This window comes from Rhinolophus sinicus, linkage group LG05 (assembly GCF_036562045.2).
Source record: "Rhinolophus sinicus isolate RSC01 linkage group LG05, ASM3656204v1, whole genome shotgun sequence".
Taxonomy (NCBI): domain Eukaryota; kingdom Metazoa; phylum Chordata; class Mammalia; order Chiroptera; family Rhinolophidae; genus Rhinolophus; species Rhinolophus sinicus.
Genome location: NC_133755.1, coordinates 130,033,762 through 130,049,232, shown reverse-complemented (window position 1 = coordinate 130,049,232; position 15,471 = coordinate 130,033,762). Strand labels below are relative to the sequence as shown.

General features: G+C 35.2%; 1 long non-coding RNA gene across 4 annotated transcripts in view; it reads right to left on the bottom strand.

Annotated features, from left to right (window-relative positions):
- LOC109453591 (uncharacterized) overlaps window positions 1-15,471 on the bottom strand; it is an 878,050-nt gene that overhangs the window by 65,993 nt on the left and 796,586 nt on the right. For all 4 annotated transcript variants that reach the window (XR_012496688.1, XR_012496691.1, XR_012496692.1 and 1 more), the window contains one exon: window positions 10,888-10,991. This is a non-coding gene — a long non-coding RNA (uncharacterized LOC109453591). The remainder of the gene's footprint in view (window positions 1-10,887; window positions 10,992-15,471) is intronic.

Sequence of the window (15,471 nt, the reverse complement as noted above, 5' to 3'; positions counted from 1 at the left end):
ACATAGTATCAAGGACACCATTTTTCCTACTTTTGAACTTTATATTTTCATCATTTGACAAGAGCATAGAGGGGAAAAATGGAACTACTGGAAGTGCTGAAAAAATGGGTGGCAAAAGGATGATGCAAAACGACTGGCTACTTAGGGTAGATAGGAGAAGGAGGATGGTAATAGTTTTGAGCATGTGTAGTGATATTGTGTGTATGGGAAAGTGGAAATAAGTTATTCCATCAGTACCAAATGTAGAATATAATGTAATTGTTTTGAAACAATCTGCAATATTTTTCCTCTTAGGAAAAAAGACTTGATAAATAACCAAAAAAACAAAACAAACAAACAAACAAACAAACGAAACAACACCCTGGGACCTTTGAGTAAGGGGAGCAAAGGAGGCCATATAATTTATTGCTCAGGCAACGCATGTAAAGTTAAGTTCTTAAGATGGTTAGGTGAGGTTTTCGGGCGAAATGGGATCTTTGATGAACTTTAAATTATTTCCAGGCCTTTTATCTTTGTGATAACTGTAGCCGAAATCTAAATATACTCATTCTAATTCATCTTTTTGAGGTCTGTAGGCCCATGTGCATTTACCAACTAAAAAGTAATATTATAATGCTCTGAGATGCACCCGATTCAGTTTCTTCGTACTTTCCTGCTTTTCTTACCTTTTTCTGCCACCTTTTATTCCTGAAGTCCATGCTAAATAAATGTACTTATCATTTAAATTTGTGTGCTTTCTAAGTTTTGGAATAGTTATTGGTAATTCAACACTAACAATATGCATTATGCTGCTAAGAAAAAACTCTTTTTTTAATCTCCTTTTTAAAAAAAAAAAATAAATTTCCAAGTGAAGAAAGACAAATTCTTCCTAGTTTCTGTTCATTTCTTACTATTATGTGTGCTTTCTGGTTTCTCTATGGAGTATCTTTGATGCTATTCCTCCTAGAGATTGGAAAACTCAACTTTTGCCTAAAATAATTTTTTTCTGTGACATTCATACCTGCCTGGAGATGTGACACACTCATTTCAGCCTTTGGAGGTGACCGAAGAATTAAGATCAGCACTCACATGACTGAAATTCTTGAGAATGTTAAGATTAAAATCGTTGAAAGATAATCTTAATCTTATTTAAGAGGAAGAAATTTTTACATTTGAGGTTAGAATTAATGAAAATGCATTTTATTGATTACCGTGATGTAAACCACTGCTAATTTCATCAATAATAGTTTTTTTTCTGGTATCAATTGTGGCTCCGTCAAAGAACTTTAGGCTTTTATTTAAGCTTTATTTTATCCTGGGAAATATGATCTATCTTTTGAAGACCCTATGTTTCCTATGTTATTTCATATATTATACTGGTCAGTGACGCATTCTGATCTTTAGAATGACTTGAAAATTAAGAAATGCATCCATGAGGTTAGGAGAAAATTAAAAGTATCCCATTGGATTTATTTGTTTTTCCTTTTTCACCAATAAAGCTCAACGTTGGAGTAAAGTAATGGTTTAAAATAAATTCTATTTATTTTTACAGGCCACATTATCTTTTGAGTCTATTTATTTTCTTCATTCAATTTTATTTCATATTTCCTTATTCTTATGCTTTGGTTATCAAATACTTTCATAATTGTTTCCCTCCCACTCAAAATAATATCTATCTCCATTCCGTGTACAGTTAGTATTCACTTTATTCAAAATAAATTATCAATTCATGTTTTTAAATCCTACTTTTGTTAAATATTTTAGTAAAATATTTCTAAGGATAAAAAAAAAAAAAAACTGTAAAGGTCAAACTACTGAACCATTTTACTGCCTTCCTACACTTCCCACTTCACAGGTTTTTCTGTTTAATGCTAAGGTAAAAATCATCTCTTGATTTTTTCCCCCAAAACACTTTTCTGCAGTCTATATAAGAAATAAAATTTAAAATTTTAATTTATAAAATGCTGAAGAGAAAACTGTCATCAGATATGCTTATTAGTTTGTTTTTATTTAGATTTAGCTTTCAAAATGTAAGAAATACTTTCTCTGTTCCTCCTCAGTGAATATTTGTGAATTGGCTGCTGCCAAATAGCAGGTTGTATTATAATGTATCATATTCATACCTTTAAGGCTTCTGTCATCATTAAAGGAGTCACCATCTTTAATTTTTGTAAGGAGCTTTAATTATTGGTGCTTATTTCATATTTTGATTAATTTTGCTTTTTAATTTCCACTACCTGTCATGGCATGTTTTGTCATGATCTTTCAGTTGGGTGCCATTTTAATTATTATTCCAGGGATTCATTTTTCTCATTTATTATTACCTCAGTCCTTTTAGCTGTTTTCAGAAGGCTAACATCAACTTTCAAGGGTAAAGTGTGAAGAACAGATTGCCTTCACACATTGGTAATTCTGAAGATTTACAAGCAAATTTTAAAATGGTTCCCATTAATACATTTAATAAAATTTGCTAAGGTTTAAGTAGTATAATCCTTGAAATTTGCATTAGTAAAGTCTTAAGAAACAATATGATGTACATCAGTAAGTACTAATAATATCTACAACTAATTTCCATTTACACAAAGCATTTTAAGTGAGAATAATGTAAAAAAATTTACCAAAGCGCTTTTGTTATACTATGGCATCATTTGTTCACAAAATGTATTGACCTTTGGTTTGGGGTGGAAAAACTGTGCTTTACAATTTTTTTTTTAATTTAATCATTTATGGAAGTATCACAACATATTAAAAACGATTAGGATTTTAGAATTAAGAGAATTGAACTTGAATCACTACCCTAGCCATTATCACTGTCACCTAATTGGCCTTGGAAAAGTTATTTAAACTGCATACTTTTCAATTTACATATCTGTGAAATGGGGATAATTAACTCTAGTAAGTTTCTTTTTTTTTTCTTTTAGGAAAAGGAATATTAATTTAAGGTACATACATAAGAGAAACTGGAACACATTGAATGACTTAAGTGTGCCATCAAATTACTTGTATACTACATATACTGAAATTAGTTGACATGTGTAGGCGTTTTATTAACTTGAATACTTATTTCTTCAGGCTATTTCTTCACTGGCGGCAATTTTGCATGCCATTTCCTTTGAAACTGTGCAATTTTTTCCAGAACAATGTGAGTCGGGTAGATTATAAAGTGATTGAGTAATGTTGGAATACCCTAAACACGAGGTTCTCCACAGAGCACTACTGCAAAATTTTGCCTTAAAAATACAGGAATTTGATAAATTCCATTTTATGTTATTCCCATCAAAAAAGAAAGGAAAATCCATGTTGGATTTATAATCGTATTTGCTGACATTTTTGAGCACATTCTTGATATAATATAATTTCTGCGTTGACTAGGGATTGAAGGGAGATGAGCTTTCCACTTATACTTTTACATATTTGATGAATGGAGTGTTTTCCACAGATGAGATTCTGTGCATGTACATTTCCAATCTAGTTTGTACTCTATTGTACGTGTACTTCTGCCTCTGGAGCCATAGGATATGGTCGCGACATGACCTGAACTCTGCACCAGCTGCTTTGTTTGACCACTCTGGGTGAGTTGGCACAGTGGGGTGAAGAACATTACTGGAAGCCATTCCTACTCTGGCATGACTAGTGGTAATTTAACTCCTCACTCAAATGATTGCTAACAATACAAAGATGTCCTGTGAACCCAAACTAATATATTCCCAACTCACACTCCCCTTAGCCAGACCTTAAAAATGCTGATAGTCATTCCGGTGGCACTCAACTTAAAGAAAAGTGCTATGGAGAAGGAGTCAGTGTGGAAAGAGACACTAAACTGGACTGGTTGTGGTTAAAATATCTTCTGTAGCAAATTGGCAAAAATGTCTGACTGTTTGAGCACATTGCCAGACCCCTACCAGGGCCTTAGAAGAGGAGGGACCAGATGCTTAAGTTTCATTAGGTTTATGTTAAATTTGCCTTTGAACCCTACCAGTTGTGAATCAGGAAAAGCCTTAGGAAGTAAAAAGGCACTAACTGGGCCAAGGAGGAATAGAGTAGAGAAATGTTTAGAAGGCAAATTGAGAAGGACTTGGTGAGGTCTGTAAGGAAAGAAAGAAGAGGCAGAGGGAGGGAGGGAGGGAGGGAATTTTGAAATAACTCCTAGGCCTCCAAGTTAGAAGCATTACGTTCGTTTTGGCATGGATGGGATAGGCTGAGGAGGAGATGATGAGAGAAGTTTTGGATCATGTTGGAAATGTGAAGATGTCTCTGGCACAAAGTAGAGATTCCCCATAACATTTGTATTCAATTATGAATGCAGAGAAGAGGTGAGGACTAGAGAGTTTTATTTAGAAGATAAAAGTATAAAAGTATAAAACCAAGAGCATGGATGAGACACCCTTCAGACAACTATCATTATTGACAATCGGTAGAGCAATTGACCACAGAGCCCAAGAACACTCGTTTTTAAAATGGGAACAGATGAAAGGATTTGGAGTCTTGAGAAGCATAAGAGGAGAAACTGGAATGAGCTCTGCCATGGAATTCCCATGAATAAACAATTTCTAAAAAGAAAGAGGATTCAAAATGACAATCAAAGGTAAAAAGTTTCAGTTAGGTGGAGAGATTGAAACCGGAGGAATGCAGACCACACATGGAAGAAAGCTGGCTTACTGGGGGAGTGGGAAGGGCTGGGGAACTTGTTAAGAGAGAAACACTGGATTGATGAGAAGGTTTTTCTTTCTTTTAGTGTGGGGAAAACTTTGTTGTCTGAAAACGGGTTCTTGGTGTTCGTTGCAGGAAAGAACTCAAGGATGCACCGAATAAGCCACGCAGGCAGTAGCTGTATTAGCAAAGGATAGTACACTCTCAGGATAGTGACAGCGGGCAGGCTTCAAGAAGAGCAGCTGCCCAAAGAGAAGTGGCTTTGGGAATTTATTACACTTAAAATGAAAAGGCGGAATATTCAGGACTTAAGGGTGGCGTGGTAGGCATTCCTACGTAAGTCCTTGCTGACCATTCCTTCCCATCAGGAGGGGGAGTCTTTGTCCTTAGTTGTCTCTCCTGGAACTGTCATGGCAACACAAGGGCTGGAAATTTTTCTTGGCTGCCATGCTAATAACATTATAACCATTATAATCAGCTAACGTTTACCTACAGTGGTAAAATGGCATCCTGGATCCTTTCTCAGCCACTGAAGTCCAGTTCTGGCCGGAAGGTAGTGGGCTTTTTTCCTTAACTGCTGACCTTGACTCCTCCTTCCTTTTTTCTCCCCCCTCCCTCGAGTCCCTATTCTTCCTACAGTAACAACTTAAGCATGTTTACAGAGTCCAGGGAAAAAGTCAATAGAAAAAGAGAGCTTTGAAATTCAGGAGTAAACAGAAACAGTTGCCTAGAAAGCTTTTCTTAGCATTCCATTCTCTTAATACCCTCTTACCTTCTATCTGCAGGGATACACGGATTGGGTATCCCTTCTATGGGTACTCGTGGCTCTTTACATACATATTAAATATTATAATTATCTATATATTTGTCAATATTTACCACTAGAGAATTTGGGGCCTCATTTAATTTGTCTTTCAAACCCTTTTGCTTGGAGTAATGTTTACTGAAAGAATGTCTATGTCTGGGGAAAGATGGACAGGCATGAGATAGAGAGCAGAGAAGCATGATCTGTGAAATAAAAGGACTCTTCATAATATTTTGAAATTTGAGTGAAATGATAAGGATAGGCTTAAATATCAAGTTGAACTTACCAAGTTCAGAACATGATCCTACTTACCATGTTTGCAGACCCAGATCAATTTCTCCTCTGGGTGTCTGATTTTAATATTTTCTAGATTCTATCCTGATGGTCTTTTCCCACCCCCTCTTTATTTCAAAGGTACATTCCCAGCTGTACAGAGCGCGTTGTAGAGAGAACATATAGCAAGTAGTAGTGATAAATGGGAGTATCAAGTAAGAACATTTGAAACATTGAAACCTATGAGTATCTGAACTATTTTAAAACTCTCCAAGTGACTTTGTACAAAGAATAACAAAAACATTATTTTTTCCTGTGTTAACGCTGTTTCACTATGAAGGGCTACTTGTTTTTTTTTTGTTTTGTTTTGTTGTTGTTGTTGTTCTTTCCTGTGCAGCTTTTTCTTAGATTAAAGCCATTGATCACAAACTAGGCAAGGTAAGAAACTGAGGATGATAGTCCACTCATCATTAATACTTTACCCCCCAAAAGAAGAAATAAATGCATGCCTGATGGTTGTGAATCAATAGTGTTATCTTCAGTTGCAAAGGACAACACATTAGAACATGTTGATTTAGAGTTTCTTATTCCTGTTGAATAAACAAATAGGTAGCTAATCATCAGCTACTAAATATATTTTTCAAAGGTGAACAAAAGTAGTGGGTAATTTGATGCTACTTAATTAAGCTCACTACACAGATTTTTTTTATACTCCTAAAAGCATTTGTTTATGAAAGCTAAATGAGTATAGATTTCTGATGAAAAGATCCCCATCCCCCAACACACCATTAGCTGTGAGTGATTCTGGCTAGTAAATTATATGCTGTCCTCTACATAGCCTTGTAAATGACCTCAACCCTGACCTTGACACAGCAGTATTTCTAAGAGGGAACAATAATTTATTCTCTATGTTAGATGAACTAAGACCATAGTGGTTTTCAGCTATAATTCTGTACTATTTACCAAGAAAACTGGTCCTATATGCTCAGCTAAATGATAGGTAGAAAGGGGGGGGGGGAGAGAGAGAGAGAGAGAGAGAGAGAGAGAGAGAAAGGAAGGATCTATCTATCTATCTAACTATATATATATATAGTTAAAGCATAGAAGCACAATTGTATGGGGGGGGGGTGTAGGGGTGACCAGGAGGTAGGGAGTGATAAATAGCCATCTGAGTAGCCATCTAGGTAGTATGGCTTCATATATACAAAATTTTTCTAACTTCATACACATTATTTTAGTGTTACTAAACTATCAGATTTTAAAACCTGTTTTCAATCTATAGGGTTATAATATAGATATAGGTATAGGTATAGATACAATCTTTGAGGCTTTTATAAGCTTGTAAGAATGACTTATTTTCATGGAATTCTATACCTAAAATTAAAATACCTGCAATGAGAATTCCACAATTGTTATACACACCCTTAAACATCTCCATATTTCACTGCTCACATTAGCCCATTTTAAAGCTTTGTTTATGTGTATGGAAACTCCTACATTAGTGTTTTGTATTCTGAAAATTTCACCTGCACAGTGCCAGTCAGTTAATTGCGCTAATTATTATTCACACATTAGCGCCTATTAGCCAGCATGGGTTTCTTTCTATTTTTTTTCTTTTTTCAAATGTTTTAGCCAGCATTCAGATTTCACTTACTTGGCAGAAATGACTTGTTATAGTGGTTTTCAAAATCTGGCAGTTAGCCTACGAAGCGACCTCTTCTGCTTTCCGAATTTCCTATTCAATTATCATTACAGATCTAAAGAGACAATATGTTAAACTCATTGAAACTTTATGAAAAAAAATGGTGAAGTGGAACTTCAGTAGGTTACCAAATTCTATTATCAAAGCAAAAAGAGAACAACCTTCTAGCAAATTGGGGTTCAATTATATTGTGTTTGATATATAGTTACTTGTCGGAAATTCATCCTTTTTTAACAATTACAGATTTTTTTGTGTCCATATTAGTTCATAGACACCTTAGAAAAGGAACATTTAAGCATACTCAGGGGCATGGTCTACCTAAATTGGATCCCAAATATAACATATATTTAGATGGAATATTGAAGGTGGCCCCAAACAAGAGTGAGATTACTCTAATTGGACATGTATGATAATAATGAAATTGAAGTTTATTTTAAATATTACATGTCGCTTGCTGGGATACTAACTTAAGAGCTGGCATTGATCAAGAAGCTATTAAGTTAATTACTGTTTACTGAACAATAATAGACATAATCTTTTATTCTAAACTCTGCAAATTAAAAAAAATGGTGGTTTAAAATGATAACTCATTTTACGGAGTAAATTCCTACAAGGAAATAATGGATTTGTAGACAACTGAAGCAGTAGAAGAAACCATTACATTTTCCCATATGCTCAACTTGGTTGGTAGTCTCAGATCAGGGTACCAGCACACCAGCTCAGTTTTGGTGAGGGTCCTCTTCTGGGTTGCAGACTGCCTTCTTTGCCTTGTGTTCTCACAAGGTAAACCTTGTGTTGAAAAGAGAGCAAGAGAGTTCTATTGGGTCCCTTTATAAAGGCACTCACCCATTCATGAGGACCCTACCCTCAAGATCTAATTACTTGCCAAAGGCCTGACCTCTTGATACCATCACTTTGGGGATTAGAATTTCAATATATGAATTTTGGGGGGACACTAACTTTAAGTCTATTGCACTGAAGAAGAGGAAACTAGTCCCTGACACTCTGTTCCCTTAATTAGTTCCCTACCCGTTAGCTAAAATTCAAAGTCTATCTGTAAGTTTCTGCTTGCTGGTCAAACTGACCTTGGGTTGAAATATTTGGGTTGAAACCTTGGGCTGAAGCTTACAGTTTCTGGTTTACTTCATTTAAAATGAAATGTTATGTTTGTCTCTTCAAAATATTCTAGATTCTGGAACCATTGTCCCAAGGCAGTTAGTACTGTAGCATCCCAAAATATTAAGGTGGAAATCCCTGGGCTCCTCTGAAAGCTAAGAACAGTGTGGAATGAAGGCTTCATGAGAGGATGAGAAAAGACCTGGGGGATCAAAAGAACCTCATAACCTCTGATAACAGTCAACTCAGAGCATCTGACTTATAACTGGTATTTCCACAGAAAGTCCTGTTGTTTCCTTCAGGAATTCTTCTTAAACTGTTACAATACTATCCTTTCAGAAGTCCAGGAAAAAATGAGCCACAGATAGAATTAGGCACCACAACAGAACAAGCCAAAAAATTAGCACTGGGAGACCAGCGCTTCATCCTTATCTATGCCACCTGTGGCTAATGGGATTCCACAGACAAAGATTTAATCTTTCTGAGCCCCAATTTTACTATCTGTAAAAACTGATAGGATTGTTGTCAGAATTCGAGGAGATGATATTGATGTCACAAGTATAACATTAATGTCCAAGTAACTGCTTAGTAAATGTGAGTCATGTAATAATGTAGAGTTGCAAATGGAACAAAAGAAAAAAGCTGACCGCAAATGCGAATAGCAGGGATCTAAGAATCAGAGTATCATGGCTGTCAAGGATCTCACTGATATATCGAATCCTGAGTTTTACAGATAAGAAATTAAAGGATCTGCAGTTTAAGTGCCCAGCTCGGTAGTCACAGGCGAACAGAGCTGAGACTACAGCCTTCATCTCCATGTCCAATCTCATTGCTCCTTCATGCTTAGTAATAGGAGGCAGTCTGCATGCTAATCAGTAATGCCATGTTCAGAACACTTTATAAGTCCTCTACCGAACATGAAAAAAAACCAAAACACTATACTTGGTTATTTTACTTAAGCAATATTTATTGGGTGCTTACCATATGCTCAACACTGTCCTAGGTACAGAGATGTGTAGGATATGTTAAGATAAATTTAAAACAGGGAGGACAAATTTCCAGAGGAATATCACTATGTGAACAATGGAATATATATAATTCATTATAGTAAAAGCCGAAATAGGGAGCTGTATAGTAAAAGAAGTCCTGGAACTTCCCAGGAAGAGGTGATGTTTGAGTTACTGCCTGAAAGCAGCTACATTGTGCTACTCCAGTACTATCAGAGGCCACCTATTAGTTAGTCCTTCTCCTACATTTACCCTTAGAAATGCCTTCCAAAGAATACATTAAGAAAAACTTATGAGATTTTACCCATCATTTCAGTATGTATGGTTGCTCTGTGGCCATTTGGTAGTAGAATGTGGACTTGAGATTCAAACAGAAAATGGTTGTAAGTTTACTTATGTGTTTTTTTTGACACCCTGAATTGCTTGGTAATAATAGCAAAATTCCTACCTCTAGGGATTTTCCAAAATTAATATCCAGATGCCTTGGCTCTGCATGTCTGAATAGATAGGCCACTGAAAAGCTATGAGGCCTATTTTCCTTCAGTGTTTATGTTATTCTCACTCTCTAAAAGAAAGGGGGGATTAACAAACATTTTTGCTCGCCATGTATGCCCCACCAACTCTTGGTTCTTATTCTCCTGGTAATAAGAAACCTTTATTCAGGAAAAACTGCCAGAATCATTGTTTCATTCTGTTTGTTTGGAAGAGTTAGTGGTTAGATAATATTTTGATTGGTCCAAGAATAACTGCTATGTTGTCTTAACTTTTAAGGGTAGATTTAAAAACTTGTTGAATATTTCCTCAGCATTATCTTCTGTGTGCTACTATTGACTAGCTTTGATTGATTGGTGTACTCTGATCAAAAGAGTTATCCCTTGATCAAAAATTAAAACTGACAAGAATAATTTGATGGATGTTCTGAGTACTCATGTTAAAATTCAAGAAGCAAGCAAGAATCTGTATAATCTATCACGATTACAATGAATTAATCTAATTTGACAAAAGGATTTTCCTTGTTTTTATTTTTTAATTTTTATTTATTTAATTTTTAAAAATTAAATAGAGCCTTGACTAGAGATAATACCCTAAGTAAAATAGGATGATAGTGCTAAAAAGGTTCCTGTGTAGTTTTCAAAAATGGGGTGAAAAAGGGGAAGAAAAATATTTTTCTTTATACAACCAAAAAAATCTGCCTTTTTCATATGGAAACAAATAAGCCCTTGCTTAAAAAACAAAACAAAACAAAAAAAAAAACACGAAGCCAACGTCTTCAATTTCTTTAACCAAATTGAGCGGTATTGTGGTTTTGCAACTTTATAATAGGTTAATGTAAAGTCTGTGTTCACGTCACTTACTGTATAATTAGGATTTGTGTCCAAATCCCAGAGTGCATATGACAGGGATTTTCTTAAGGTGACTATCTGCTCTTCTTCAAATGGTCTTCTCATTTCTTGTGTTTCTAAAATCAGAAAAGTGAGTATAAACAAACAATATGAGTAAAACATCTGAGCATAAAAAGATTAATCGACCTCCATCAGCCAGTCATTAAATCAAATAGGAGCTTTTCTTGTACTTTTAAACCTCCGATTTACAGTCAGGGAAATGGTGTAAAAAAGGCTGGTAATACAGTGCCGCCCAACGCCACTGGGTTTTAGAAAGCTGACAGTTCCTGTAAAATAGTCATTAAACAACCTCTAGAAGAGACTCATCAGCAGATGCCCCCAGGTGAAGGAGAGAGAAAGCTGAGAGAATGAAGGAGAATCTAACATCTTAGCATGACTGAATTAAACAGAGCATATTATGCTGATTTTCAGAGCCAGCCCAGTAATTTAATTTTCAGAGCAGTTCCTTTGATTGTAGCAACCATTTTATGAAACATTAATAAAACTTTGTGTGTGTGTGTAACACACATCTCTTTTCCATTTCATGAAGAAAAGGAGTCAACATATTCAAATTTGCTGACCATTAGTCCTGTAAATGCCCCCTAAAAAATATTTCTGTTGTGAATTTTGAAACAGTAAAGAAGCAGAATAATATAGCTCCCACTGTGTTATTCCATAGTAAGCACAAAACAAGGAAAAAGAAATTAAGTACATAAAGTTATTACATGCTAGTCCATGGGATTTTACATTAAGACTCTGATGTAAATCACTACTGTAATGTATAATCCAAAAGTGATTTTATACCTTCTGTATAATGATGTCTACTGTGCATTCAAATTAATTGTTGTAGAATACACATTGCCCTGTATACTAAGCGTTTATCAAAGACTTCTAAGACAAATAGATATTTCTGGATCAAGAAACCCTGTGGAAAGTTGTTTTTAATGATTTTTCTTGTATAAAGATATGAATGTTTTAAAGAAGGAAGGGACCTTTAAATAATTAATACAGATGTTCCTCACTTTACAGAATACGTATATTCTTAAAATGTGCATCATAAAACTATTTTCTTTGCAAGTTAACTTACATTTTCTCATTTATTTCCATCATAAAACTGAAGATCCATTCTCACTGAAGTAATTTTTGGCTCAAAGACAATGATCACATTTAAGAATGAATCAACCCTTTTAAATCAGTGGTAAATTTTATATTCAAATCTAGTAATTATCCTTTGTCTGAGCTTTTTTGTTATAACTCTTCTCTTTCATTACACAACCCTTATTATTTTGACTTATTGTTAGATGCCTTGCTTTCTCCATTCCTCTTTTTTATTTCTTAAAGAAATAAGCATACAAAAATGATAAATAAACAAATCAGAATATTCTTTCAAGTAACATATAAATAAAAACTTTTGTAAATAAAAAAAAAGAAAAAAAGAAAGAAAAGGAAAAGGCTCAGACTGCCAGTCACAGAAAGGATGTGAGAAAGGTTGCCTGTGAATCAGCCCTGAGGGACACGAGAGACCTGGGTTCACTGCAGATGCTGCAGGTGGCTCAATGCAGGCTTTTCTGGGTCACCTGGCTTCTCTGGGACTTGGTTTCCTCATCCTTAAAATGAGGAGGACAAATGACAGGGTTTGAGGGTTTGAAGTTTTCTTTCATCATTCTAGCTCTATGATCCCCAAATGGTGTTTTCTCTATGTAGGCCTGCTTAGTACTTTCTCTGGTTCTTGACATGGCTGTGAATAAGAATGTCTTTGTTAAATTTTTGGCTGTCTTTCCTCATAGTAGTAACGTAGCATCCACTAAAAAGACCATGGCCACATGATATTATATCCAAGAAAGCTATTTCTCTAATAATGTTTGTGTGTTTAATGAATTATTCCTATTTTTAATTTTTTTTTTTATGTTTATGGGTTTTTACAGCTCTCTGTTAAATTACAAAATAACTAACATTATTTCCATCCTAGGTTCACAATTTGGACCTTCATATTTATTTTTATATTTTGGACTCAAAATAATATTCAGTTAGCAAGCATAGAATTCAAGTACTCTTGGGTATTACTATTATATATAAAAATCTGCAAAGGATTGTCAGAGTTTGCTTCATCTCATTACTCCAAACATGTTAACTCTTTAAGTCCTACATTCTTATAAAATGAATAACCTGTTGGTAAAATCCTAGATTCACATGTAAGCTCATAGCTTAGGCACTGGCTAATCACCAACTGGAAAGTATCCATATAAGATTAAGCACCACATACTCAGAGAAGGAGGGAAATGAAAGTCAGTTGTTTAACAAACTTTGATCGCAGAGAGATTTTATTAAGAGCCTCTTTCCTATCTGCCAAGATAGGAATGCTTGAGTATAATTCAATTTTATACAAAAAAAAAAAATTCCATTCAAATCTAAAGATTGAATATTTCTCTTCCAAGTTACTTTCCACTGAATGACTGAGAAGAATTGAAAGATAACAATTCTAAATCCTAAATGTATGAAGCAAGTCATCAAAGAGGTGAAAAATAACATTCACACATTCTTAGGGCCATGGTTGACAGCAGAAGAACGCCAACTGTGCAGTTGGGTTACGGTTAATTCCATGGTATGTGGTAGGAATACAGTCAACCTGAACGCTGGTATCAAACCTGGTTGGTGTGTGCGGTCATTTTCCTGTGATTCTGTTAAAAGGGAAGCACAGTGTGGCAGCTCAAGTTACAGTCTGCTGGGCTACACTTTTTTCAAAAGTTTAATCTCCATTGTTAGTCCCATGAAGATCAGCCTTGCCCTCTCTATTTTCTTACAGAGCTGCTTTTGATGGAAAACTTTGTGGATGTTTGTGATATTGCTCAGAGCCCATTGGCAGATGAGCATCTCTTGCTGTGGCCTCCATCATTATTTGCCTGTCTTGTCTATTAACGAGCACTATCATCCCATCGTGGGATGACAGCTGCAACACGTACTCAGGCGCAATAAACAGCTAAATGAGGCGCACAGCAATTTCACTTGTCACCAGCGCCCTCGGCACGACTGGCTGCACAGCTTGATGCATAAATTCATGAGGCTGTTGCATATGATGGAGTATGCTTGGCTGAAAGAGGTGATGGATAGCAGGGCAGCTAAAAATGGCCATCACCTTGACTCTGTCAGGACATTTTTTAAAACTACCCCATCAGCTTTCTTGTATTCAATGCACTATCACAGCGCAGAAGAGTCTAAGGTACTGATTTGATACTTTACTTCAAGAAATACTTTTTGGGAGTTTTCTCTCAAAGGAGGTACCATGTACTGAGCTGGATTACATTTATTCATCATTAGCTTTGAGGTCGCTAGACTAACTTGTGTTTAAGAGTAGAATTTACTATCACATAAAAATCTCAGAAATCAATTTAAGTCAGTAATAGGGGAAACAACATGGGGTTTTGAAAACATTTCTAAATCATACAGTAGAACAGTGGATTAGCTAACAGGAGATTTGAAGAATTTGAAAATGTGGCATAGGAATATTCAAACACACAGATTTCAGAGATAGAACTTAAGTACAACTTATAACATTGAATAATATTCCAGGGCGCATCATTACATCAGTGTTGGCAATGCATTTTCTAATCAATATACAAAACACACGCAAGGACTAAGACTTTATGAATGTACCTCCATCAAAGAAGCATTGTATTGGGAACTTAAAAAATAACCAATGATACAATGCGTTCATTTCTCTAAAAATATCCCCTTAACCTCTTACTTACTCAGCTGCTTCAATTTAAGCCAGGAGTCCAACCACTGTAGGCAGGGCCCTGTGTATCCCCCTAAAATGGACTCTACATCCTCTATCTATTTTAGTGGAAGTCATCTAAGGAAGACAAATATAAAGGCAACAAAATCAATGAGGCAGTTTCCTGCAAAGCTTTATGCATTAATCTCTATCACACAGAGATATATATGCACACCAGTGTAAGGAAAGGAAGTCACTTGTTCTCTAATAAAAGAGAAAACCCTTGATAATAAGCAATTAATAAAGTTGTCATGATTAGTTATGCAACTATGAATCAACATGCACAGTAAAAATGACCACTTTCTGTAGATATGAAATATCTGATTCAATCATAGTGAAAACAGTCATTAATATGTGTGCTTATGAATGATTCTTACAGTTACTTTCCTTCTCTTCCTTTTGTAATAAAGTGAGAATTCCTGAATGAGAGTTACTCTACGATTTAGACACATATACACTAGATCAGAGAGCATTTCCTTTGTATTAGCCATTTCCTTTTTTTTCTCATATTCCCACATCCAAACTCATGTTTCTAAAACTTGCAAGTCCCAAATCCCCCATGTTTAGTAAAAGTATTTTTAAGAGAAAGGTGTAGAAAGATGAAATTTGTGGGAGTAAATTTTATTATTAATATGAATCTAAAGTGCCATATCCAATGATGAAGACAAATTTCTAAATACATAAGAGGAAAACACTTTTGAATTGTTTTAGAAGCAGGGGCCTTTTAAAGAAGAGAATTACATGGCATATCTGGTGGTACCCTTAAGATACTGCCCTAATAAATA